General features: G+C 39.9%; 2 long non-coding RNA genes across 2 annotated transcripts; both read left to right on the plus strand.

The window, feature by feature from the left end:
* Positions 1-7,899: 7,899 nt before the first annotated feature.
* Positions 7,900-13,985, plus strand: LOC133242416 (uncharacterized). Its single transcript, XR_009734859.1, has 2 exons — positions 7,900-10,066; positions 10,282-13,985. It is a non-coding gene; the product is annotated as an uncharacterized LOC133242416 (long non-coding RNA).
* Positions 13,986-14,734: 749 nt separating this feature from the next.
* LOC133242417 (uncharacterized) lies at positions 14,735-23,492 on the plus strand. Its single transcript, XR_009734860.1, has 2 exons — positions 14,735-18,938; positions 22,047-23,492. It is a non-coding gene; the product is annotated as an uncharacterized LOC133242417 (long non-coding RNA).
* The last annotated feature ends 842 nt before the right edge of the window (positions 23,493-24,334 follow it).

The raw sequence follows: 24,334 nt of genomic DNA on the forward strand, positions 1-24,334 counted from the left end.
TCTTCAATTAATATAAATAAGGTTTTTACTGCTTTCCTAATAAATATTTCAAAGTGACTATTCCTTTTTGTGTATAAGTTATTATGAATCCTTGTGATATTTTTTGCCTACCTCTCCATGTAGACTTGTGTCTTGTTTGTTGGATTGTAAACAGAAGAATTCAAGCAGTCATTGCATTATTCTTAGAAGTTGCCAGAAAAAAAACAGGACACCCTGTTATATTTACATTTCAGTTAAGCAACGAATACTTTTGAAAGTTTGTGTCCCGCATACTGTAAAGGACATACTTGCATGAAAAAATATTTGCTGTTTATCTGAGATTCACCTTGAACTGGGTGACCCGTGTTTTTATTTGCTAAATCTGGCATTGGTTCTTGTATTTAGGGACTTTGTCTGTAATGCATTGACTAAAGCCTGAAAAATGACCAAAAATCTTAAGACAGACCTCCTGAAGCAAAATATGTCTTTGGAGCTTTGAGGGAAATGTGCACCTTAACACATGAAAACAACTGTGTGGCATAAACAGCCGTGTTTCACATCCATTTTCATTTTTCCAGAAGTATTTGTTTAGCATTCTTAGCTGCCAGTCTCAGACAAGCTTTGTAAGAAGCCTGGAGTAATCAGCGGACAGGCATTTGTAGAGAGCAAAGTTCCACTCCACCCCACCCCCGGCCCGCGCTGGTATTCTGAGGGGCTGGACTTATTTTTGGCCAGATCCCACCAGAAACCCTTCCCTTCTCTAAACTCTTGTTCATGCCGCTTGATGGCGATTTCAAGGCTGCCCAGGCAGCGATTGGTGGAGTTTGCTTTGAGGGCGTATTTGTTCGGAGGCACGCCTGGTGCTACATGTTGGCTCAGATTTCATTTGCTGGGTGACTTTTCACGAAAGACACCGAATGCTACATCCTACTCAGATCTGATGTTCGGTCCAGCTTTAAGAGTTGCCGCCCGCCCAAGAGACTGTTACAGACCCTCGCGGAGTCTCTAGTCCCTTGGGCCTTGAGACCGAGTTAATCAAGACTGCCTCTCGGCCGCCGCTGCTGGGACCGAGTTGGGGCGCGGGCTTGGGGTGGGAAGATCGAGGTGGTGTTCTGACCCACAGTCATCGGTCCGGTCGGAAGTGACAGCACGCGGTCCTCCCATCCGTGCGGGGGATGATCGCGCCACGCGCTGAGGAAGGCAGTTCTCTCCCGAGAGCCACCGGATAAGCACGGCGGCGCGGAGGGGAGCTGCTTCCGAGCCGGCGCCCTGCACATGCGAGAGGAGTCCTCCCACACCGGGAGCAGAGCGGGCCTCGGCTGTTAGCAGAGGAGATCGCAGAGTCTGGAGCAGCCGGAACCAGGTGAGCCGACGTCCTTTCGGTATTCTCCTTGAACCAAACTGGTTGCCCTCGGGGCGGGGGGAGAGGGGGAGGGGAGGGGCGGGGCTGCCCCCAAATTAGCCAAGCGAGCGAGCCGGAGCATAGTCGGCTCCTGAGCTGCCTCTAGCTACGCGATCACACCCATCGCCAGGGGATTTGAGTTGAGGGCCCAAAATATAAGGGGCAGGGGGCAACGAGATACTCAGGAATGAAGATGAAAGTTTTAATGCAATATCTTTAAAGTGCAAAGTTAATGCCAAAAATATTCCAAGAAGAACAATGTATGAAAATAGGACATAAAGACATGATCCGAGCCTTGCTTGGGAGGGACTTGACCCTGCTCGCATCACCCTAACCCCCAGCTTGGCAAGGCAACTTCACAGTGATTACCGCCGCTCTCGTGGTCCTAACTCCTAGCCCTCTGTGGTTTTTATTTCTTTGCTCTTCCGGTTGCAATGAGCTGGGACTTAAGTTTGTGCCTCCTTGGCTGCCGGGAAGGCAAAGGAACTGCGGCTCCCCTACCCGGGCTTTGCTCAAGGAGGCGGCAAGGAAGGTGTGGCGCGCGGAGACGGAAGGTGAGAGCTTACCTAAGGGCCTCAGGTACAAAACTCCGCATTCATTGCAAAAGCCAAAAAATAAAATAAAATAAAATAAAAAACCCCAGAAAACAAAAAGCCCGACGGAAGTGAGGCACAAAAGGAAGCGGTGTTTCCTTAATTAGGGCTTAGGAACCCATTCAGAACTGGGTTGAATATAAATACCTTAAAGGACCCACAGGAGGCTGGGCAGGGCTTTTGAAATGGTTTTGCCGGAAAAGGGATGTCTCTGAACTTGGGGACGCCTTATTCCTCGCGGGCCAGCCACGAACGTTTCCTGGCATTGCAATTCAGTCTGAAATTGCAATGATAAAAACACCTTTAATGAGGATCACACTCCATTATTTGCAGTGCGTGTTCCCGTATCTTACCGCTTTTAACTCTCTTAGCAGGTGGCCAGAGACTCCGCTGCTGCTGCTGCTGCTAAGTCGCTTCAGTCGTGTCCAACTCAGTGCGACCCCATAGATGGCAGCCCAGCAGCAGCAGGTGGCCAGAGACTCCGCTAGGCACTGGCTAAAAATCGCCTTTCAATGGTCTCTATCCTTTGAAACTTTTTTTTTGGCTGATCTTTTTATTTTCTTCTTATTGTTCGCCGTCCTTAAGGTTGTTGTTCAGTTGCTCAGTCCTGTCCGATTCTTTGCGACTCCATGGACTGCAGCACGCCAGGCTTCCCTGTCCTTCACCAACTCCCAGAACTCATGCCCATTGAGTCGGTGATGCCATCCAAGCATCTTGTCCTCTTCTTCTCGTGCCCTCAATCTTTCCCAGCATCGGAGTCTTTTCTAATGAGTCAGTTCTTCGCATCAGGTGGCCAAAGTATTGTAGCTTCAGCATGAGTCATGAGGTTGAGAGAGGATAAATGGTGCATTTAGCCTGAACTTGGGAGGTGTCCTGGTTGTATTCCAGATTGGGATGAGGCTGGCCACTGGGTCCTTGATTGCCAGATTCCTTACAGAGTTCCCTAACTGAAAGCTTTCTTTTGTCTTATGAAAGCCAGTGAAAATGAGGTCAAGAGGCCAAGCAAATGGAGGAGATAGGGAAACTATTGTTTATATTTATGTGCCTCTTCTTTAAAAAAAATCTTTGGAAGCTTTGGATGTGTCCAGTCCTCCAAAAGAACAGGAAAAAAGGTGGAATATGTTGGAGCGCTTGCCTGATTCTTGCAAAAATGAGTTTGCTTACCTTGTGTGTGTGTGTTAGTCGCTCAGTCATGTCCGACTCTGCGACCCCATGCCTGCTAGGCTCCTCTGTCCGTGGAATTCCCCAGGCAAGAATACTGGAGTGGGTTGCCATGCCCTCCTCCAGGAGATCTTCCTGACCCAAGGATCAAACCCGAGCCTCCTTCATTGCAGGCAGATTCTTTACCATCTGAGTCACCAGGGAAGCCCTTATTTTGAGGAGCTTACCTTCAGGAGCTTACCTTGAGGAGCTATTAACTCAACATTCCGCTTAACATAAAAGGAAGAAGTGGGGAAGTGCATCGCACAGCAGCTCCGTGAGCTGTGTTGCATTCCTTCTCCTCCTGGATTTAGCTGTTCCTCTCTGTAGCCAGCAGAGGGCACTGTGACTACATAGACTCCACTTTGACATTTTTGGGGGGTCGGGGAGGGGTGGGGAGGAGAATTTTCAGAGCTATAAAGATTGCTTGGATCCAGAAAGAAATGTGCACTATTTTCCATGAAATTTTAGTGGGGAAAATAAATTATTATTTAAGAACGTATGGATGTCTATTAATAACCCATCCAACCAGAAAAGGAAAGGGAAGATGTTTCATAACTGTCTTTGTTACCAAGGATTGAAATAGCAAGAACAAAATAGCTATGTGATAATGAATATCAGCAGGATATCGCTAAATTATTTAGGACTCAACTAGTTAGAACTTTTTCTCCTAGAAATGTTTGTGCTGAGACCTAGTAACAGGGAAGAATAGGTCTGATTTATACTAAACACCTGCTTTTCTGTTCATTGCAAACATAAACCCTTTCATTAATATCAGGACAGTTAAACACAACTCCATTTCACCAAAGAAATCTGTCATTGGAGGCCCTCCATGATTTTCCTCAACAGACTTCCAATTTCGTGTTTTGACTATCCACTTGTCCCAGGTGGCTCAGTGGTAAAGAATCTGCCTGAAATGTAGGAGATGATGGTTTGATCCCCGGGTTGGGAAGATCTCCTGGAGGAGGAAATGGCAACCCACTCCAGTACTTTTGCCTGGAAAATCCCATGGACAGAGGAGCCTGGTGGTCTACAGTCCACGGAGTCACAAAGAGTCGGACACACTCAGCAACTACACAGCAGCAACATCCACTTCAGCCGCCCCTTGTTTCAGCCTCATCTAATGCCCCATGTTTCAGCCTCATCTAACTGAATCCCCATACTTCCCTAGCAGTTCCTTTACTCCTCACCTCCCACTCACTCGCCCCTTCCATAAACACTGGAAATCCTACCCATTCTTCAAAGTCCAATTCAAATGCTGACCCTTTGTGAGTGTTGCATGTAACTCTTATTCTCTCTACTGTAAGCATTTGTGCAATAAAATGAGGATCTCTTCTTCTGTTCCAGATACTGTCTAGATATTCACAAATGATGAATACACAGGGAAACGTCACTACAGGGAAATGTTTGTGCTGTAACCAGAGTAAGCATGGGAGGGAGGCTCTGAGAGCTTTGATTAGTGCTTCCCAGACAGTCAGTGAGTGCTTCTCAGATAGCTGGAGGGAGCAGGGAAAGCCTCCTGTTAGAGGTGGTACTTGAACTAGTGTTAAAGGTTAAGGAAATCTGGATGACTGAAATAGTCCCTTAACTGGCTGACTTGTAGATTACAGAGGATGAAGGGAAGAGGTAGTGAAAGATAAGATGGGGGAAATAGGCAGGTGCCATTGTACAGTGGAAGTTCAGCTTTATTCAATAAGTCATGGGGACGTCTTTCATGGAAGTGATTTAAAGTGGAGGAAGTACTGGATCAGATCCCATATTTAGAAAGGTTGCTCTGGAGGCAGTGTGGTCCATAGGGTTGAATGGAAGACAGATTTAGAAATTTATATCACTCTTCAGATGAGGAATGAGAAGGGCCTGGACCACTGTAGATAAAGTACGAAAGGACATGGGAATTACCTGGAGGCCTAGTGGTTAGGACTCAGCATGTCCACTGCGGTGACCTGGGTCCAATCCCTGGTCAGGTAAGTAAGATCCCACGTGGCCAAGAAAATAAAAGAAATGGACAGAAAGGGGCAGATTAGGCCCCCATAATCCATAATACATTGTTTGCCACTCTTATATGAGGCTTTCTACCTTTATAGTGTGTTCTATTTATCTTCCCTAGGAGACTAAATTCCTTGAGACCAAGATTTTTTAATTCATTTCTTTATTCCTCAGGTCACGTGGCCTTGTCCATGATAAGCACTTTTGTCAGCATAAGTTGATTGAAGAGACTGAATGAATAGCTGAAATTTTTGATCACGAGGATCTACTTTTGAAGTGCTGTATTATTGCCGTTTGGTCTCAGAAGCCAGTTGAATGACATCTTTGTTTAACATATTAGTAAACGCATTGTGGGTAGTTTATAAATTTTGAAAAAAAATAAGACTTCTCATGGAAACCTTACCATTGATTACCATTTATGAGTACTATACTTTAAAATGTTAAATGATTTTGATGGTCTGTACTTTTTGAGCTCACCGCTTGCATATGTGTGTATGTTTTAAGATTTTTGAAGGAGATTTTGAAGGATGTTAATTCTGCACAATTTTTACAAAAGCAAACTCCTTGTAATCAAATGTCCTTTCATAACAGAAGCTGCAATGAACTCAATCTTATTTGTCCATACAAATCCTCAAAGGATGTGATGTTTTATAAAATTCTTTGTTCTTGGTGAAAATGCTAACAGGAAAAAACATCCTGAGATCCTTCTGCCCTTTTGGGCACTTGAACAGGGTGAGCCCCAGTTCATGACTACAGAGCTCAACCAGCCAGGCTCTATTTCTCCTCATAGAGGATGCCAGGCATTCTCAGATTCACAAGGATCAGAAGCGTGATGTTACACTCTCTAACTAATGTACTTTGGAAAAATACCTGGCAAAGAATTGCATTAATGCAATTATTGCACTATTTATTATCATCCCAATGAAAGGTTGTTGCTAAGCCATGAAAGACACCAGAATTCTTGGCCTCCAGAGGAGAGGAATTCAATCTGGGGCCAGTGACAAGACTTGATCGCTCAGAGCTTTTGTGTAATAAAGTTTTATTAAGGTATAAAAGAGATAGAGAAAGCTTCTGACATAGACATCAGAAGGGGGCAGGAAGAGTGCCCCATTGCTACTTGCTATTTTTTAGCAGAAAGTTATATATCTACTAGCAGGCTGCTAATTAGAGAAAGGAAATGTCTCAAAACTCAGAGAGTGGCACCAGGCCCCTCACCCACAACATGCCTTTTGAGATAGCTTTGGCACAAGGTGAGTCACCCCGGGCCATAAGAAGACTGACATGAATCTTGAAGAAAGGCAGGTTTCCAAACAAATACATAGTCTCATTAACAGAGCTTAAGAGAACATTTGCATGAGGAAAACATACTGGTTTGTTGAGTAAAACAAGTTTGTCAAGTTAGTTCTGTCTTAGTCAAAACCGACTTGAAGAAAAACAGAGTCTAAGGTAAATACATAGTTCATTAACGTAGCTTAAGAAACACTTTTCCATAAGAAAAATTCATTGGTTAGCTCAAGGTATGAGAAAAGTTAAGTTCAGGTGGAACCAGGTGTCCTCATGGCAACAGAGAATTTAAAAGAAACCTCCTTTTAATTTTGTATAGAGAAGGGAAAAAAATCTGAGGCTTGTAGTTTGTTTCCTCCTGCCGCTTAAGAGAGAGAGAAAAAAACGTCTGACACTTGCAACCTATTTCCTCTGTTTGGGGACCCCTAGCCTTCCTGCCTGTTACCCTCTCACTAAAAGTTTCAAGTCTGTACAGCTTGCAGAACTGAAAGCTAATGTGGGAAGGTTACTTCAGAGTCTTTATTCTTCACGTTAACTTGGCTCCAGCACTTTGCAAAAGTGACATATCCTTAGCAAAGTCAGAGAACACAGGATTAAACTCTGACCCAAAGTGAATTTTATGGGTAGAAGTATAGCTATCATTGAAAAGTTGGTTGAATGAAATTTTACCCAGTGATTTAGTTAAATATAGAGTCATGTCATTCTCCCTACCTGGAGTTTCAGTTTTTAATGCTCTTATTTGCATGCATAAAATGTATTTTGTGTGTTTTTAGTTTTATATGTTTTTTTTTTTTTTATCCTCTTAAGGAGGGGAAGGTTTTTAAAAGCAAAGCATGAAACATTTGACTACTGCTGCTGCTAAGTCACTTCAGTCATGTCTGACTCTGTGTGACCCCATAGACGGCAGCCCACCAGGCTCCTCCGTCCCTGGGATTCTCCAGGCAAGAACACTGGAGTGAGTTGCCATTTCCTTCTCCAATGCATGAAAGTGAAAAGTGAAAGGGAAGTCGCTCAGTCGTGTCCGACCCTTAGCGACCCCATGGACTGCAGCCTACCAGGCTCCTCCATCCATGGGATTTTCCAGGCAAGAGTACTGGAGTGGGGTGCCATTGCCTTCTCCAAACATTTGACTACATAAATATTTGAAACATCTTTATGGTAAAAGACAAAATAAATGACAGGCTTGGATAAAATGTTTACAATTAAAAATAAGAGTTCCTTAATATGCTAATGGATTCCCAGGTGGCTCAGCGGTAAAGAATCTGCCTGCCAATGCAGGAGATCCTTGGGTCTGGAAAATCCCCTGGAGAAGGAAATGACAACCCGCTCCAGTATTCTTATCTGGATAATTCCATGGACAGAGGAGCCTGGAGTGCTACATTCCTTGGGGTCACAAAGAGTTGGATGCGACTGAGCGACTGAGCAACTGAGCACACACACACACACACACACACACACACACACAGTATGCTAATAGTGCCTACAAATCATTAAGAAAAACATTAAAAAGTGGGCAGAGGATATGAACAGACAACTTAAAGATGAAATAGAAATGGCTTACCATATGGAAAGATAATGAAAGATGAAAATTAAAAATGAGATACTTTGTGATTCACCTGCTTGGAACAGATTGCAGAAGCGGATAGTATTTTATGTTGGTGAACATATGGGGTAAAAGAACTCTTATCCACTCTTAGTGAGCATGCAAATTGGTCTAACTTTTGTAAGGGCAATTTGGCAGATATTATTATTATTATTCCACATTTCTGTTCTCCTCGCTAGCTTCTAAGCTACTTGTGCAGACTGCTTCTGTTCCTGTCCTTGTTTCCCATTTTTGTGTCTGTTTTTTCCTAGGTGGTGATACTTGTTCTCATCTCAGCCTGGTAGCCTGACCTTGACTCCTGAGTTCTGTGATCCCTTCACAACTGCAAGTCATTCTCATATGAAATTTGAGTTTACTTGGTCTGCATCTTTGAGAGTTTCGGAACAATATACAAATTCCAGTTACCATCATGCTGTCTTGCTGAGTATCTCACACGACAGGACCAACATTTGGGTTGCTTGCTGGTACCCTGGTTCTTCTACCCTTTCTTCCTTCTGCCGCCATAAATCACATACACATATAGTCATGCCAAAGCTATTTTACCCTTTCTATTTGTCTTGTGAATGTTGTCATTTGCTCTTTATATGTTAGTGTTGTGTATTGCTCAGTGACAGAAAACTTTCAATAGCTGTAATTTTGTGTAAGTTTGAATAAGAATGGTATCCAAGCAAAAAACCAAGAAGGTAAATGATAGAGAGGCAAGAAGGGTGAAGAGGACAAAAAAGGTGGCAAACAAAATGAGAATTCTTGAAATGCTTGATAATGGTGAAACCAAGACCTCTGTAGGGCATTTTTGGGTGCTAATGAATCAATAAAGAAAAGTAAGAAAGCTATTAAGGCCAGTGCATCAGGAGCACACCAGAATCACTGAGAAAATCAGACAACTCAAAATGCCAAAATAGAAAAAAAGGAAAGAGATTTGCATTTGTGGCTTCTAAAACAGAGAAGGCTGAATAGACCTCTTTCTATGTGTAAAATCTACCAGCAGGCATCACAAACATGCAAATTTAAATTTTGATCTGGATGGAAAATTATAACATTCATTGTGAGTAGTAAGTGGTGGGATAGGTTTAGGAACTGCCATGGGTCTATATGAAAAGACATGGCTTGCAGAGGAAGCAGATCAGGAAGCCACTGCAGAATATTGAAGGAACAGATAGAGAAAAATGGCTATATGCCTGAACAGGTCTACAATGCTGATGAAACAGTCTTGTTCTGGGAGTGCATGCCTACTTGAACATCTATTGCAAAGGAGGAGACAAAGACCAGAGGCTTCAAGCCTGGGAAAGATAAGCTCCAAAGTTCTTTGTTCCACTGCTTCTGGTGGTTTTCTGACTAAACCCGTTTTGCTTCACAAGTTCCAAAATTCTTGCCCTCTTAAAAGAAAATGCCAGAAACACTTTTCTGTGTATATGCATGGAAACCATAAGATATGGATCACTGAGAAACTCTTTTTTGATTGGTTTTTGAAGTGTTTTGTTCCTGAGGTTAAACAATATTTAAACCAAAACCATCTTGAATTAAAATTGTTGCTGATTCTGAACACGGCTCCCACTGATAAAAGTGTGATAGTAAATGCTGATCTTTGTGTTAAAGTCATCTCCATTCACCCCAGTACAACTCCATTCCTTCAACCCATGCACTTGGGAGTATATTTGACTACCTGGCAACTCTTATGAGAGAGACACCTGAAATTACTGTGAAAGTAGCTTGGCAAAATTTCTCCCTATGTAATGCTTTAATGATAGTAGAAGAGTCAGTGAGAGAAATAAAACAATCAGCCCTTAATGGAGCCTGTCAGAAATTTCAGAATGAGGTTGTAACTAATTCTGAAAGTTTCCTTCCAGTGCCAGAAGAAATTGAAAATGTTGTAGCATCTGCAAAATGTTTGGGTGGTGAAGGATTTGAAGACAGTGAATTAAGTGACATTGCTGAACTGTTAGATTCTCACCCTCAGGAGATAGTTGAGAAATATTTCAACTGTCAGAGACGTGATCACATCACAAGTTGATGAAAGAGGTCAGTATAGGTTAACTTCCAGAACTTGAAGAATGTTGAAGCACCCACTCTGCAAATCAAATTGCTGTGATGATTCAGAGAAAAGAGATCCTTTGGTGGAATATTTATTGACTTTCAGGCAAGGCTTAAATGATTACCCACAACCTTATAAAGGCAGGAATAAGAAAGCTTCAAACAAAGGCCAGTAAGCATTTTCTCTCTGCTTGCTTCAACAGGGAGAAGAGGCTGGATCATCGGACTGCGTCATGCAAACCCATTCTACAAATAGCAGACAGAAAGACCTCACACAGACAGTGGAACCCTGGGATTCAGACTCTGACAGCTTTGATGATGTGATGATCCATGCAGGAGACTGAGCTTACTCATATGCAGATAAAAGCCTATTTTCTCCACTCTTTCCCTGTCACTACTGTGATGATCAGCCTTTTCAGTGATGCATGATATTCTTCACCTTGAGCTCAGAGAGAAATAGAAATTAGTTGTTCAACAATCACGATTGCTAATGTAAAATTCGTAAAATTCCATCAAGGCTCACTTTACTTAGTGTTTTATTCTGATGAACAAACCAATTGTCAGGGCTTTTATAATACTCCCTTCCCTCCCTCAATTTCCCCCCAAAGCTTATAAATTCCTCCAACACAAATTCCCCTACAATGAGGGTTTAAGTAACTCAACTCTAGGACCTAAGGAGGGGGCTATTCAGTTTGATAAATTTTTGATCCTATAATTTATTTTAACTCTGTTTAAGCTTAACTTGCTGTCTCAACAGAAAGGATACAAATCCCCTTGTTAATTCATTTGGTATAAGTTCATTTGTTTTGCAGCAATTGTATAAGGTACTGAAGGGCATGGTGTGTCCTGGAAGACAGTACATTTATAGTGGATTCCTGGATTTACTTTGGTACCTAATCAAGGAAGAGAAGCTGCTAGAGTTCATTGCCATCCATCCTCTCTGTTCTCATATCTGGTCTTCCAAGTGATTTAAATGGTTGAATATCCTCTTCCCTAAAGGTGGTAGAAATCCAGTAAGTTTTCCCCTAGCCTGGAAAACCTGTAAGATAGATCCCCTATATCTGAGTTTGCAGTGATCAGAGAAAGGGGACAAGAATACAAAAGTTAAAAGTCTTGGCTTGTGTAGTTACAGTTGGGATGGCAGACATTCTTCAACGTGTTCCAAGGAGGCAGATGAGTGTTGAAAACCCATTACTGGGTGATAGGGATCTAGGGACTTACCATAGTGCTAGGGGAGCTTACACTCTTCTCTAAGTCACAGTGGTTTTCAACACTGGCTGCCCATCCAAATCGTTATGGGGAACTTCAAAAGCAGATTTCTGGGATCTGTCCCTAGACGTGCTAAATCGGGGATTAGGCCAGCAGCTGTTGATTTTGAAAGCTACTCAAGCCATTTTTTAATAGAGTCATGGTTGAAAACCACTGCTGTTGAAAACTATAGTTATGATAGAAAATAAGAGACAAATGATAGTGAGCCCAGGGGGTAGGAAACCTCCATTCTAAGTTTCTGCTCTGCTACGGGCTCAATGGATGCTCTTATTCAAATCATCCTACTCTTTCCTTATCTGTCCAAGGAGAGAATAGGAACACTTGGTCTCTGATGTCCTTCTATCTCTGACATTGTTACCTTGAGAGAAAGGTGCATCAGCCTGATTGGTTGATTTGGGGACTACCTAAGCCCTTTCCTAGAGACCAAGGTGAGTAGCAATACTGCTGTCTTGTACTCTTGTTATTTTAAAAATGGTTCTTGTGGCTCAGGCTGTCTTCTGTTTTACTCCCTCTCAGAAAAGAGTTAGTCACAGATGCCACAGAAGAAAGGGAAACCAATGTAACATCAACTCTGAGTTATAGGGTTTGCATTATATATATATAATGCATAGACATTGTCAATAAAACTAGATATTTTGTTTCATTTCCATAAACCAAAGCAGAGAAATATGTTAACTGTTTCAAGGTTCCATGGATAACTGGGGTACTCTTAATCATACCTAGAGGTAAATATTTTTAAGCGAATGATTGTTTTACCAGTATAACAGCAGTTCCATATGGTGTTAAAGAATGTAGTTTCTTGATAAGTTTATCATTTATTGAAATTATTGTATTGGCAAGTTTTTGTCTTAATTTGACTAGAATTAGAGAAATAAAACTTTAAGTTGAATAGCATCCATTAGGAACTGTTAATATAGAATAATACAATGGGAAACTGACTATTATATGATTCTGGTGGTGGTAAGAATGCCTAGACTTTGGCTTGATATATGGAAACATTTGTCTAGGGCCTAGACCATTTGAAATAAAATACTGGGGTAGATCTAATTCTTGTTTATGGCAATATCCAGTTCAAATAATTTAAGAAGTATCATTGATGAGGGTGAAAGACCATTTTAATATGGTTCTGTCTAACAAGTCAGCAAGGCTTCCGAGGCAGCTCAGTGGTAAAAGAATCCGCCTGCCAATGCAGGAGAAGCAAGAGATGGAGGTTCCATCCCCGGGTTGGGAAGATCCCCTGGAGAAGGGAATGACAACCCACTCCAGTATTCTTGCCTGGGGAATCCCATGGACAGAGAAGCCTAGTGGGCTACAGTCTATGGGGTCACAAAGAGTTGGACACGACTGAGTGACTGAGCACACACAAGTCTGCAGAACACAGGAGGATGTGAAAGTTGGTTTAGGCTAAGTGGTAGAAATAGAAGTTAATGATAGTAGCACCATGTACATGGGTGTTCCTTTTTTCTTTTCTAACTGGAATTTCTTTTGGTAAGTTTTATATACAGTTTGAATGGAAAGGATCTTTCTGTTGTCAAATGGCTCAGGTAAATTCTGATCTTCGATTTTATGAAGTACATGGAAATTTCCTTCTTTACAGACATACTTAACAACTGGCAAAAAGAAAGAAAAGGAAGACAAAGCAGGTAGAGAGAAAGGATAGCTCAGGTTGCTGAAATTTGTAGAAAATATTAGAAAACTGGCATTACATTTAAAAAGGGCATTTTGTTTGCTTAAAATCTTTTAAGATCAAAATGCAAAGAAGGCTCTTTAAACTACACGTTTGGATTATATAGCTGCCAGCACCTGAATGCTAATAAAGGGCTTCTCCAGCGTGTATAGTCTCAAAGAGTGTATGGGTCATGTTTATGCTATGAAATACATTACTCACTGAACTTTACATAGTTTTATTACCTTTTAATGGCCTTTGATGTCAGTGTGTTATGGTTGTTTTCCTGAGAGTTCAGAAATAAATATGTGCTATGAACAGAGTGTATATGCTCTGGGGAACTATAAAATCAAGTAGAAAATAGGTGGAAGGATAAATAGTACATTTCACTAACAAATTGGAGAGTAGTTAAACATGAATCTAGTGTGCTTGAGATGTTGCACTTCATTTTTCTTGCATTACTACATAAAGCCGAAGATATAATCAACCTATCATTGCAAAGACCCAAAGTTGGTTCTTGATTAACTGGCAGTGGTATGATGAGTGGCCTAATGGCATGAACATGGGACTTAGAGTGAGGGCTTTGCCAGTGACTTCTTGTCTGCCTTGAACTGGGGACTCCCTCTCTTTGGGTGAGTGGTACTTAGTCCTGGCAGAATAACCCTTGGCCTGTTGAGGTGTGAGAAATTAGCGTGGGTCTTAGGCTTGGGAATCAGGTACAGGTATCTGCCTGCTTGCAATCCTGTCCCTGCCAATTAACAGCTATGTAACTGTGGCCATGTTTTTAAACCATTTCAGACTTCAGTTTCTGATCTGTAAAATGGGGTTGAAAATGCTTACTTATAGGATTGCTATGAGGTTGTATGAAATGTTTAACACAGTGCCTGGCATAAAGTAAATGCTCAATAAGTTGTTGCTGTCACTATTATTTTAATGTGAATAACCATTAAAGAACTAGAATATGATCATTCACTATCTTTGCCAAATTTTATCTGATTTCCTTCAAAATAAGTTATACATGATGGTCTCACAAAGAGAGAAGGAGTAAAAATCAATGTTAAATATTTCTGTTTGTTTGCTTGTGAGGGATACCTGACAATAATTCCTTAGTCCCTGTCATACCTTGACCTAAGTGATTTCATATGATATATTTATAATGTGGTTATTTATACAGTGATTAAGGGTAATGACTTTTCTCACATCGATGTATTTCTATTCTTTAGAAAATAATCCATCCACCTGGTTCCACTTTTAAGATAACTAAGTGACTCTGTTAATAGGAGCCAAAGATAAAGCTATATGGGACCTTAAGCTATATAGACCTTTGTGTGCTTAAACCACACAAAGTATTAGTTCAGCTGTCTTTGAGAGAAATTGGATGTCTAAGTAATCTTACTAGATGAGAACAAGACAGTTCCTCATAACTAGCTTCTGAACTTCTTTGTATTGTATTTCTTGTATTCTGTGATAGCATTCAAGCAGTTTGAAATAGTCGTATAAAGAATGCTAAGTACTCATCGTAACACAGATGCTATGTATGTTGAGCAACAGAAATGTAATTCAACTTAATTCAACCTTAATTCAACTATAATGGTCTCATAATTCACATCCTATCCAACCCTTTAAATGTTTTAACTTGGAGTCTTTGGTGTTCTACATATATATATATATATATATATATATATATATATATATATGTATATATATATAGTAGTCTTTGGCATTCAACATCTTGCCCCTTGACTAACTTTCCTTGTGCAAACTCTGATTCTGGTACTTTCTTGTTCAAAAATCGTCAGTGGCTGCCAATTGTCTATATGTTCACCCACTTAACCTTGAAGTCTGGGCCCAATCTCAGTGTACCTTAACCAGTTTTGTCTGCCAGTGTTTCTTTTTCTGCAATAGAAATGATAGTCCCTCCCTTCCTCAGCCCTGTCTTTAGCCTATAGCTCAATTCTGATCTCTTAAGCTTATCAGTCTCAGGTGAGTAAGACCAGAAATCAGAAACTTAATTATTTGAAGCCAGAGTGCCTGAGATGAGCCTACCAAGCTGTAATCTCCTTCCTGTTCTCCTCCATCACTGCAAACACCTCGAGATTATTTGGCAGTGGTAGGATGACAAGAACACGGGACTTAGAATGAGGGCTTTGTCACTAGGTCCTTGGCTGCCCTGGGCTGGGGACTCTCTCTCTCTTTTGGTGGGTGATGCTTAATCTTGGCAGGATAACCCTAGTCTACGTGGTGAGTTTCTTCTTTTAAAAAAATATTTTTGTGTGAGTTTCTTCTTAAGCTTCCAACCTACTAAATTAGGGCATCCTCACTGAACCCTATCCCCCTAGGCTGGGGCCTTGAATACCACCCACTTAATTTTGGCTCTGAATACAAATATCCTTGTTGAGGGCCCTAAAACAATTAATCGGAGATCTAAACTTCATTCTTAGGTTCTTGCCAGCTTTGTCTCCTGAATAGCATCATATGCCGGAGAAGGCAGTGGCACCCCACTCCGGTACTCTTGCCTGGAAAATCCCATGGATGGAGGAGCCTGGTGGGCTGCAGTCCATGGGGTCACTAAGAGTCAGACACGACTGAGCGACTTCACTTTCACTTTTCACTTTCATGCATTGGAGAAGGAAATGGCAACCCACTCCAGTGTTGTTGCCTGGAGAATCCCAGGGACAGGGGAGCCTGGTGGGCTGCTGTCTATGGGGTCGCACAGAGTCGGACACGACTGACTCGACTTAGCAGCAGCAGCAGCAGCATCAGCATCACACGCATAGGATCTTTATTTACGGCTGGGCTTCAAACTGCTCTATCCACTCTTTTCCATGAGTGCTAGACTGGAATGTTCTTAAGTTTACCACACCCTAGATGTGGTATCTAGAGCTGGGCCTGGCAAATTAAGGCCCTTGAGCCAAGTCTGGCCCAGCTCATTTATGTGTTTTCTAAGGTGGCGCTACAATGGTAGAGTTGAGTAGTTGCAAGAGAAACCTCGTGACCTGCGAAACCATAAATATTTACTATCTGATCCTTTACAGATAACTTTTGCTGACCCCTGATCTAAAGCCAGGTGGTTCCCCTGGCCATGTCTTTGCTTGTTCTTTGATAATTCCTCACTCTTGTGCTGCCAGTCGATAAACCCCAAAATCCCAGTTCACTGAAACTATGAAATATGATCCAATCCATTGAAACTACTTCTAATTAATTTGCCTGTTTCCTCTTTGTCATCTTCCTAAAATATCCTTTCTCTGTGTTTTACTTTTTAGTGGAAGAGATGCTATATTCATAAAGACTGTTAGTCTTATGTCTTTTGATGTCACATCAGGTCCTAGTATGAAATTATTTTTCAATACGACCTTCCAGTATCTCTAAGATTAAAAAGGACTAAGATTAGTCCTTTTAGTTTTTCAGTGTCTCTAATATCAAGTCTTCTGAGCTACGTGTCATCTAATATCTCCAGTTGCCAGATCTTCTAGATCTTCTGCATGTTACAGTTTCCATGTTTTCTACTCTCTGGCCTGCAGTATCTTCACTGCCAATGTTTTCTAATCTCCTTAATATCAGGGTCTTATAATATCTCCAAAAATTAATCTTCTAATTGTACGTCTTGCCTTTCAGGGTCCAGAGTTCTAAATGCCATTTTTTCCTATGTTCTCAATCCACCAATGCCTCCTAGACAGGTGTTCTAGAGTCCATGTATTTCATTGTGTACAAAAGTCTAGCTCTTCTAATATCTTACAGCACATAGATAGTTCAGTTCCTGCAATTTATAGTATCTCTAAAATCCTGATTTTACAATGTTTTGTCATCACAAGTTCCTCTAATGCCCAAGTCTTTCAATATCTCCAAGAACCTGGTCTTCTAACATTGAGGTGTTCCAACATCCTCAGTGTTTGAATAGCTCAGTCTCTTAATATCTTGATCTTTTAATGTCCAAGTGTCCTAATGTCCAGGGCTGCCAACATCCTTGACTTACAGCATCATGAAAACTACATCTTCCAAATTCTATGTCCTTTAACATAAATATGTCAATATCCAGGTTTTCCAGAGTCTCCCAATATCCAGGCCTTCTGATTTTAAGATTTCTAAATGTCTAGGTCTTCTATTGTCCATATCTTCCAATGTTTAGGGCTTCCAAGGTACAGGACTTGCAGTGTCTTTAGTTTTCAGGGCTTCCAGTATCCATTAACTCTAACACTCAGGGCCTCCAAAGTCTCCAATGTCCAGAATAACAAATGTCCTCAAAATCTAAGACTTCCAATGTCTCCAACATCCTGTGCTTCCAATGTCTCCAATGTCCAGGGTTTCCAGTGGCGCCAGTGTCAAGGTCTTCCAGTGACTCTAGATCTTCCAGCAACTCCAAGTCTTCCAACTAATTCCAAGTCTTCCAGCAACATCAAGGTCTTCCAGCTAAACCAGTCTTCCAGAAAATCCACGACTTCCAGTCAATCCATGTCTTCCAGTAAATCTAGTCTTCCAGCAAATATAGGTCTTCCAAAAAATCCATATCTTCCAGGAAAATCCATGTCTTCCAACAATTTCAAGGTCTTCCAGCCAACTCATGTCTTCCAGAAAATCTTTGTCTTCCACCAAATTCAAGTCTTCCAGCTAATTTATGTCTTCCAGAAAAATGCAAGTCTTCCAGTCAATCCATGTCTTCCAGAAAGAAATCCAGGTCTTCCTCTCAGTCCATGTCTTCCAGAAATATCTACGTCTTCCATCAAATCCAGATCTTCCAGAAAAATACAAGTCTTCCAACCAATCCATGTCTTCCATCAAATCCAGTCTTCCAGTCAATCCACGTCTTCCAGACAAAATCTATGTCTTCCACTAAATCCAGGTCTTCCAGCAAAGCCACGTCTTCCAGAAAATTCATGTCTTCCTATAACTTCCAGGTCTTCCAGCAAATCTACGTCTTCCAAATAATCCAGGTCTTCCGGACAATTCGGGTCTTCCTGAAAATCCATGTCTTCCAGAAAAGCCATGTCTTCCAGGAAATCCATGTCTTCCATCAAATCCATGGCTTCCAGAAAATCAATGTCTTCCAGGAAATCCATGTCTTCCAGCAAATATTTGTCTTCCAACAAAACTGTGTCTTCCATCAAATTCATGTCTTCCGGCCTATCCATCTCTTCCAGAAAATCCTCGTCTTCCAATGAAGGTGCACCTTCCAGGAAAATCCACGTCTTCCAGAAAATCTTCGTCTTCCGATGAAGGTGCGCCTTCCAGGAAATCCACGTCTTCCAGAAAATCCTAGTCTTCCAATGAAGGTGCGCCTTCCAGGAAATCCACGTCTTCCAGAAAATCCTCGTCTTCCAATGAAGGTGCGCCTTCCAGGAAATCCACGTCTTCCAGAAAATCCCTGTCTTCCAATGAAGGTGCGCCTTCCAGGAAATCCACGTCTTCCAGAAAATCCCTGTCTTCCAATGAAGGTGCGCCTTCCAGGAAATCCTTGTCTTCCAACAAAGGTGTGTCTTCCAGAAAATCCTCGTCTTCCAATGAAGGTGCGCCTTCCAGGAAATCCATGTCTTCCAGAAAATCCCTGTCTTCCAATGAAGGTGCGCCTTCCAGGAAATCCTTGTCTTCCAATGAAGGTGTGTCTTCCAGAAAATCCTCGTCTTCCTACACCTCCAGGTCTTCCAGCATCTCCAGGGCTTCCAGCATCTGCTCGTCTTCCAGCATCTCTGTGTCTTCCAGCATCTCCACGTCTTCCAACATCTCCACGTCTTCCAACATCTTTACGTCTTCCAGCATCTCTACGTCTTCCAGCATCTCCACGTCTTCCAGCATCTCCACGTCTTCCAGCATCTCCATGTCTTCCAAACAACTACTCAGTCTTCCAAAAGCAGGCTCAATATCTACGTCTTCCAACGTCTCTGGTGTACCGGTCTTCTAACATTCAGGTCTTCCAGTGTCTACGATATCCAGGTATTTTAACATGTTCCATAGTTCAGGTCTTCCAACTTTCCCCAGATCCAGACCTTTTTAAAATTAGTCTTCCCAAGTCCAAGCCTTTCTACATTCAGATTTTTCCATAGACAAGTCTTCCAACGCAAATATTGCTGCTTCTAGTAGAATTAGCTTTAAAAAATTGAATAAGGCATTCCTTCAGCCTAGTAGTGTTTTTTGCTACTAGGAAATGTGTATTCATTCTTTACAACTTTTAAAGATAGTGTTTATTAAACAGCTTCTTGAGAATAAACACACATAAGATTGCTGTGATAAGTTTTGCAAATTTACTAATGCTCCTATTTTTTTTTATAAAGTCAATTCCATTTGGTACAAGTGAAATTCTTATTTTAATGAGAAAAACTCCTGTTTAGAGACTTTATTATTTTAGATAAAGCTAACATACAGTGTATTTATCCATTTGTTATAACATCAATTTTTGCAGTTTAATCTTATGTGGCATAAATAATAATAACAGCAACAACATTAACATAGCATTTGCTATGTCCAGGCACTGTTCTAAGGACCTTACATGCATCAACACATTTAATCTTCATAAGAACCCATTGAGGTAGATACTATCATCCCTGTTTTACAGATGAGGAAACGGGCATACAGAGGTGAAGGACATAACTCTTCAGTAGTGAGAGAAATAGGTCTAGGAAAGAATGTATAGACCAATAGAATATACACTGAAGTATTAATAGAGAAAGTCCCTAAAGGAAACTGAATACATTGTGCTGTGTTTACACAATGGAATATTATACAGCAGAGAAATGAGTGGACAACAGATAAACATATTATATATATAAATATGTGTAGACCAGGGGCTTCCCTGGTAGCTCAGCTAGCAAAGAATCTGCCTGCAATGCAGGAGACCTGGGTTCAACGCCTGGGTTGGGAAGATCCCCTGGAGGAGGGCATGGTAATCCATGCCAGTATTCTTGCCTAGAGAATCCCCAAGGACAGAGGAGCCTGGTGGGCTACAGTCCATGGGGTCGCAGAGTTGGACATGACTGAGTGACTAAGCACAGCACAGCATATCAAGTCCCAGAAGACTACATATAATAGGATGTTCTTTTTATATTAATTATTCAAAACAAGTACAACTGAAGGATATTTTATTTAGGTGTACATATATACTAGGGATTAAAAATATTTTATGAGAAAGTAAAGGAAAGGCAATAAAAAATTTAGGATAATGGCAATTGGGACTGAGGAAAGGCAGTTGGAATAGAAGTAGAGGGAAGTCATTGTCAGTATTCTAGTGCTGCTCAGGTTTGATGGGTTAGTGGGTGGTATTCATTCTATAATTAAAACATATTGACTAATTATTGTGTGATTATTATGAAATTAAAGAACAAGTCTGCATGTTCTATGACAGTGTGAATGGATGACTCATAATCCATTTCTGTGCACTTGAATTTTACAATATTTTCTTAGGCAATTATCTCTGTGTGGTGGGAATATATGTGCTTTTTGTTCTCTTGTGTCTCTTTATTCTCTGAATTTTTATAGGGAAAATACAGTATTATCTTAATTGAAAGACAAGCCTAAAATTACGACCTCAAATATGTTAAAAATGCATAATAACGACTGAAAAGAAAAGTGGCGACAATTTAATGCCTCTGTGTGGTGAGAATTCATATCACTTTTTCTCTATTTCCTTATAGGTTTTTAAAAAATCCAAATGTTATGAAGTGAGCTTATGTTATTTTTCCTTTTAGAAAAATAATACATGCTTATCATGAAAGTAAAATTACAGTGGTATATAAAGTAATAGGTGAAAATATCCCTCTCCTAGTCCCAGAGCCCAGAGATAGCCGTGATTATTTGTTTGTTTTGTATCTCCAAGTTCTTTTTCTGTTTATGTGTTCTTGTGTGTTTTATAAAGCAAAATTATTCTATACTTGTTATTCTACAACTTGATCCACCCGCACCTCCCAGCCCTGGGATCAATAGAAAGTCATTGTAACAGCCAGTAGAGTTCTATAATAGGTGAACCATATAATTTATTCGATTTTTTCCACATGATAGATCTTCAGGTTGTCAACAGTTTTTTTTTTTAACTGTTACAAATAATATTATAAAAACATTTTTAAAATCTATTTTTTGCACATGTAGAAATATTTTTGTAGACTAATACCATAGAAATAAAACTGCTAGATCAAAGGGTTTGAGCTAAACTGCCCTCCCGGCATGCCAGACACTATTATTATTTTAAATTTCTGTCAGCATTTTGGATGAAAAACCCATTCTCATTCATTTCTTTTCCCCTAATCACCAATTAAGTTAAGCATCTTTTAATATATTTATTAGCTATTTATATTTCTTCTGTTAGAGATTGCTTGTTCATATCCTTTGCCTATTTTTCTGTGGAATCATTTGTGGGTTTTTTTTTTTTTTTTCCTTCTTGATTTGTAGGAGGTCTCTGGATGTTAGAGCTGATATCCTTTTGTCTGCTATATACTGCCAATGTCTTTTTAAAAGTTTATTTAGGATGGTATTTGGCAAAATTTTAATTACATAAAAAAGCAAACATTTTAATCTTTCTTTTATAGCTTCTTGGTTTTGTCTTATATTTAGGTAGGCTTCTGTAACCCAAGATTATAAAAATACTCTCCTGGGACTTCCCTGGCAGTTCAGTGGGTAAGACTCAGTGCTCTCAATGCAGGGTGCACAGATTCGATCCCTGGTTGGAGAACTAAGATCTCACATGCCTCATGGCAAGACCAAAAAATAATCTCCTATATTTATTCTAATATTTGATATATTACTGCTTAGTGTCTTAATCCATATGTGGTGTGTATGGTGAAAAGTAGGGACCTATGTTTACTTTTTCAGAAGAGAGCTAGTTTTCCTAATCTATTTATTGTATTGAATTATATCTGCACCAATTTGGAATTCTCTCTGTGGGTATGTTGTTTATGTTTCTTTTCTGTTCAATTTTTGTTTATTACTGAGCTAGTATCTCACTGCTTTAATTATTGCAGCATTATAATATGTTTTGAAATGTGCTCCCCACTCATTATTCTTTTTTTTTTTTTAGCATTTACATGGCTATTTTTGTACATATTCTTTTTCCAGATGTATTTTACAATCAACTCATCAACTTCTATGAAACAAACAAAAAAATTCCTCAAAGTGCCTTGGAATTTTTGAGTAATGTGTCAAGAATGGACATCTTTACAATATAGAGCTTTGCATTTGTCTTGTATCCAGGCATGATATTAAACTTTCTTAGTTCTGTGGGAGTTTATTCCAGTTACTGATCTTAAATTCCGAGATACACAATCATGTCAGCTGTAAATAATGAAACGTTTGTCTTTTCCTTGCTGATGTTTATATCTAACATTTTTCCTTTTTAGCACATTGGTAAAGATCTTATGACTTCCAGGACAACAAAGATTTGTATGACTTAATAAAGAATAGGTATCCTTCTCTTGTTTTGGGCCTTAATAGAAATAACTCCTTGTTTCACTCTAAAATATGATAATTGCCATTGTTTCTGATAGATACCCTTTTTCAAGTTATGGAAATGCCCTTCTGTTCGTTACTCTAGCTTGACTTATAGTTTTGTCAGGAATGTATATAGAATGTTATCAAAGGCCTTTTCTGGTATCTATGAAGGTGATAATATGGTTATTGTCTTTAATCCATTAATGTATTAGTTACACTAAGACTTACTAATGTTGATCTATTCTTGCATTCTTGGAATAAAACTGACTTGGTGGTGATGCTTTGACTATGTTGATATTCCATTTAGAATATAAATCTCTGTTTTAACAAGTCCCTGAAGTAGTGCCTCCTTAACATTTTCAAATCATGGCAATTAAAGCAAATGTGTATTTTCTTTTTGTTTGGTAATAATGTATCATATTTCTACATATTAAATCAAACTTGTTCATTGTTATTCAGTTTTTCCCTTTTTAACTGCTTTATCTAAATTTTCAGATAAAAGTATGGAGTATCTTTTTAACCTTTTTTGCTTTACATATTTGAACTTTTTTTCCATTGTGTTAAATTTCATGATTTTCTTATTGCATTGTGTTAATTTACAACATAAAGAAACCTTCTTTAACCCATTTAATGCTTCTTGCTTTGACATTTCTTTGTTATCCCTACTTGGTTCTTGTTAGCATTTGTCTGGTGTATCTTTATCCACTCCAATATTTTCAACTTTTTTGTGTTTTGTTTTGAGTTTATTTTTCCAAAATAGCATGTGATGTGATTTTTTTTTACTTCGTCTGAGAATGTCTGCCTTTTAATTCATAATTAAACCTTTCACATAGATTACAGTTCTGTCAAATTAGTAATAATTCTCTCATTTAAACATTTTTAGTTTTTTTTCTTGCTAGATTTGTCAAAGTGCATTTCCTCTTTTTATATAGTGGTTTAGAAGTTTGAAATATCATTTCTAAGAGTGGTTGCACTAATATTTAAATGCATATTTTATTTTATATATTTTTGCATTGTGAAAAGTTGTTTAAAGTGAGCATTTAATTCTTTTGTAATAAAAGAAGCATTTAAATGCATCCAGTATTTGTTCATTCCTTACCAGTCTGATTCTCCTTGCTCAGGGAAGATCATAGTGGGTCTTATCTCATCTGGAAGAACATACCAAAATTTGTGTCTCTATTCTGAACCAAGCTCTGCATCAAAAAGGTTCTATCCTCATTAACAATGTGAAAAATGAGGACGAGCTCAGGTGTTCATGCCGTGTCTGCCCTCAAGTTCCCAGTAGGTGAGAAAGCCCACAGATTCAATTTATAATAATGTCCAGATTCAGATGGTCCTAATACAGAGTTTGTCTGAGGACTGCAATCATATATGCATTTTACACAACTTGTTTCTTGCTTACTTAATTTTGTCCCTCTCGACCCTCATCATGGACGTTTGACCTTTCACAGAATCCACTGGTTTCAGGAGACCAAAATAACTTTTTTAATGTTCAAATTTTCATAGACCAGTAGTGGTGATTTCATGCTGACTCCTGTGCCACAACTCAGACACCTTTGAAAGTGTGCTTGCTTCCTCCCAAGATCAGGATGTTCAGGTTGATTTTAAAGAATGCCAGTATCTAAGGACCCCAGTTTCTTTTTATTGAAAAGACCAATCTCAGGATGCTAGGAGTGGAAACAGTTTCACACGACTGCTTGGGGTAGAATAGGATAACATGGTGGCTACTCTCCACTTTCACAATGAATCAAAAGGATTACTTTTCCCCCAAATATACCCACATTCATGTTATTGCTTTGAAGTCACTGTTTTTGTTGTTGTTGTTGTTGTTCTGGTTTAATGAGGGCTTATTAATCCAATTTTTCATTTTTGTTTTGATGCTACTAACTTTTTTCCTTTTCTACTGGCTTTATTAT

This window comes from Bos javanicus, chromosome X (assembly GCF_032452875.1).
Source record: "Bos javanicus breed banteng chromosome X, ARS-OSU_banteng_1.0, whole genome shotgun sequence".
Taxonomy (NCBI): domain Eukaryota; kingdom Metazoa; phylum Chordata; class Mammalia; order Artiodactyla; family Bovidae; genus Bos; species Bos javanicus.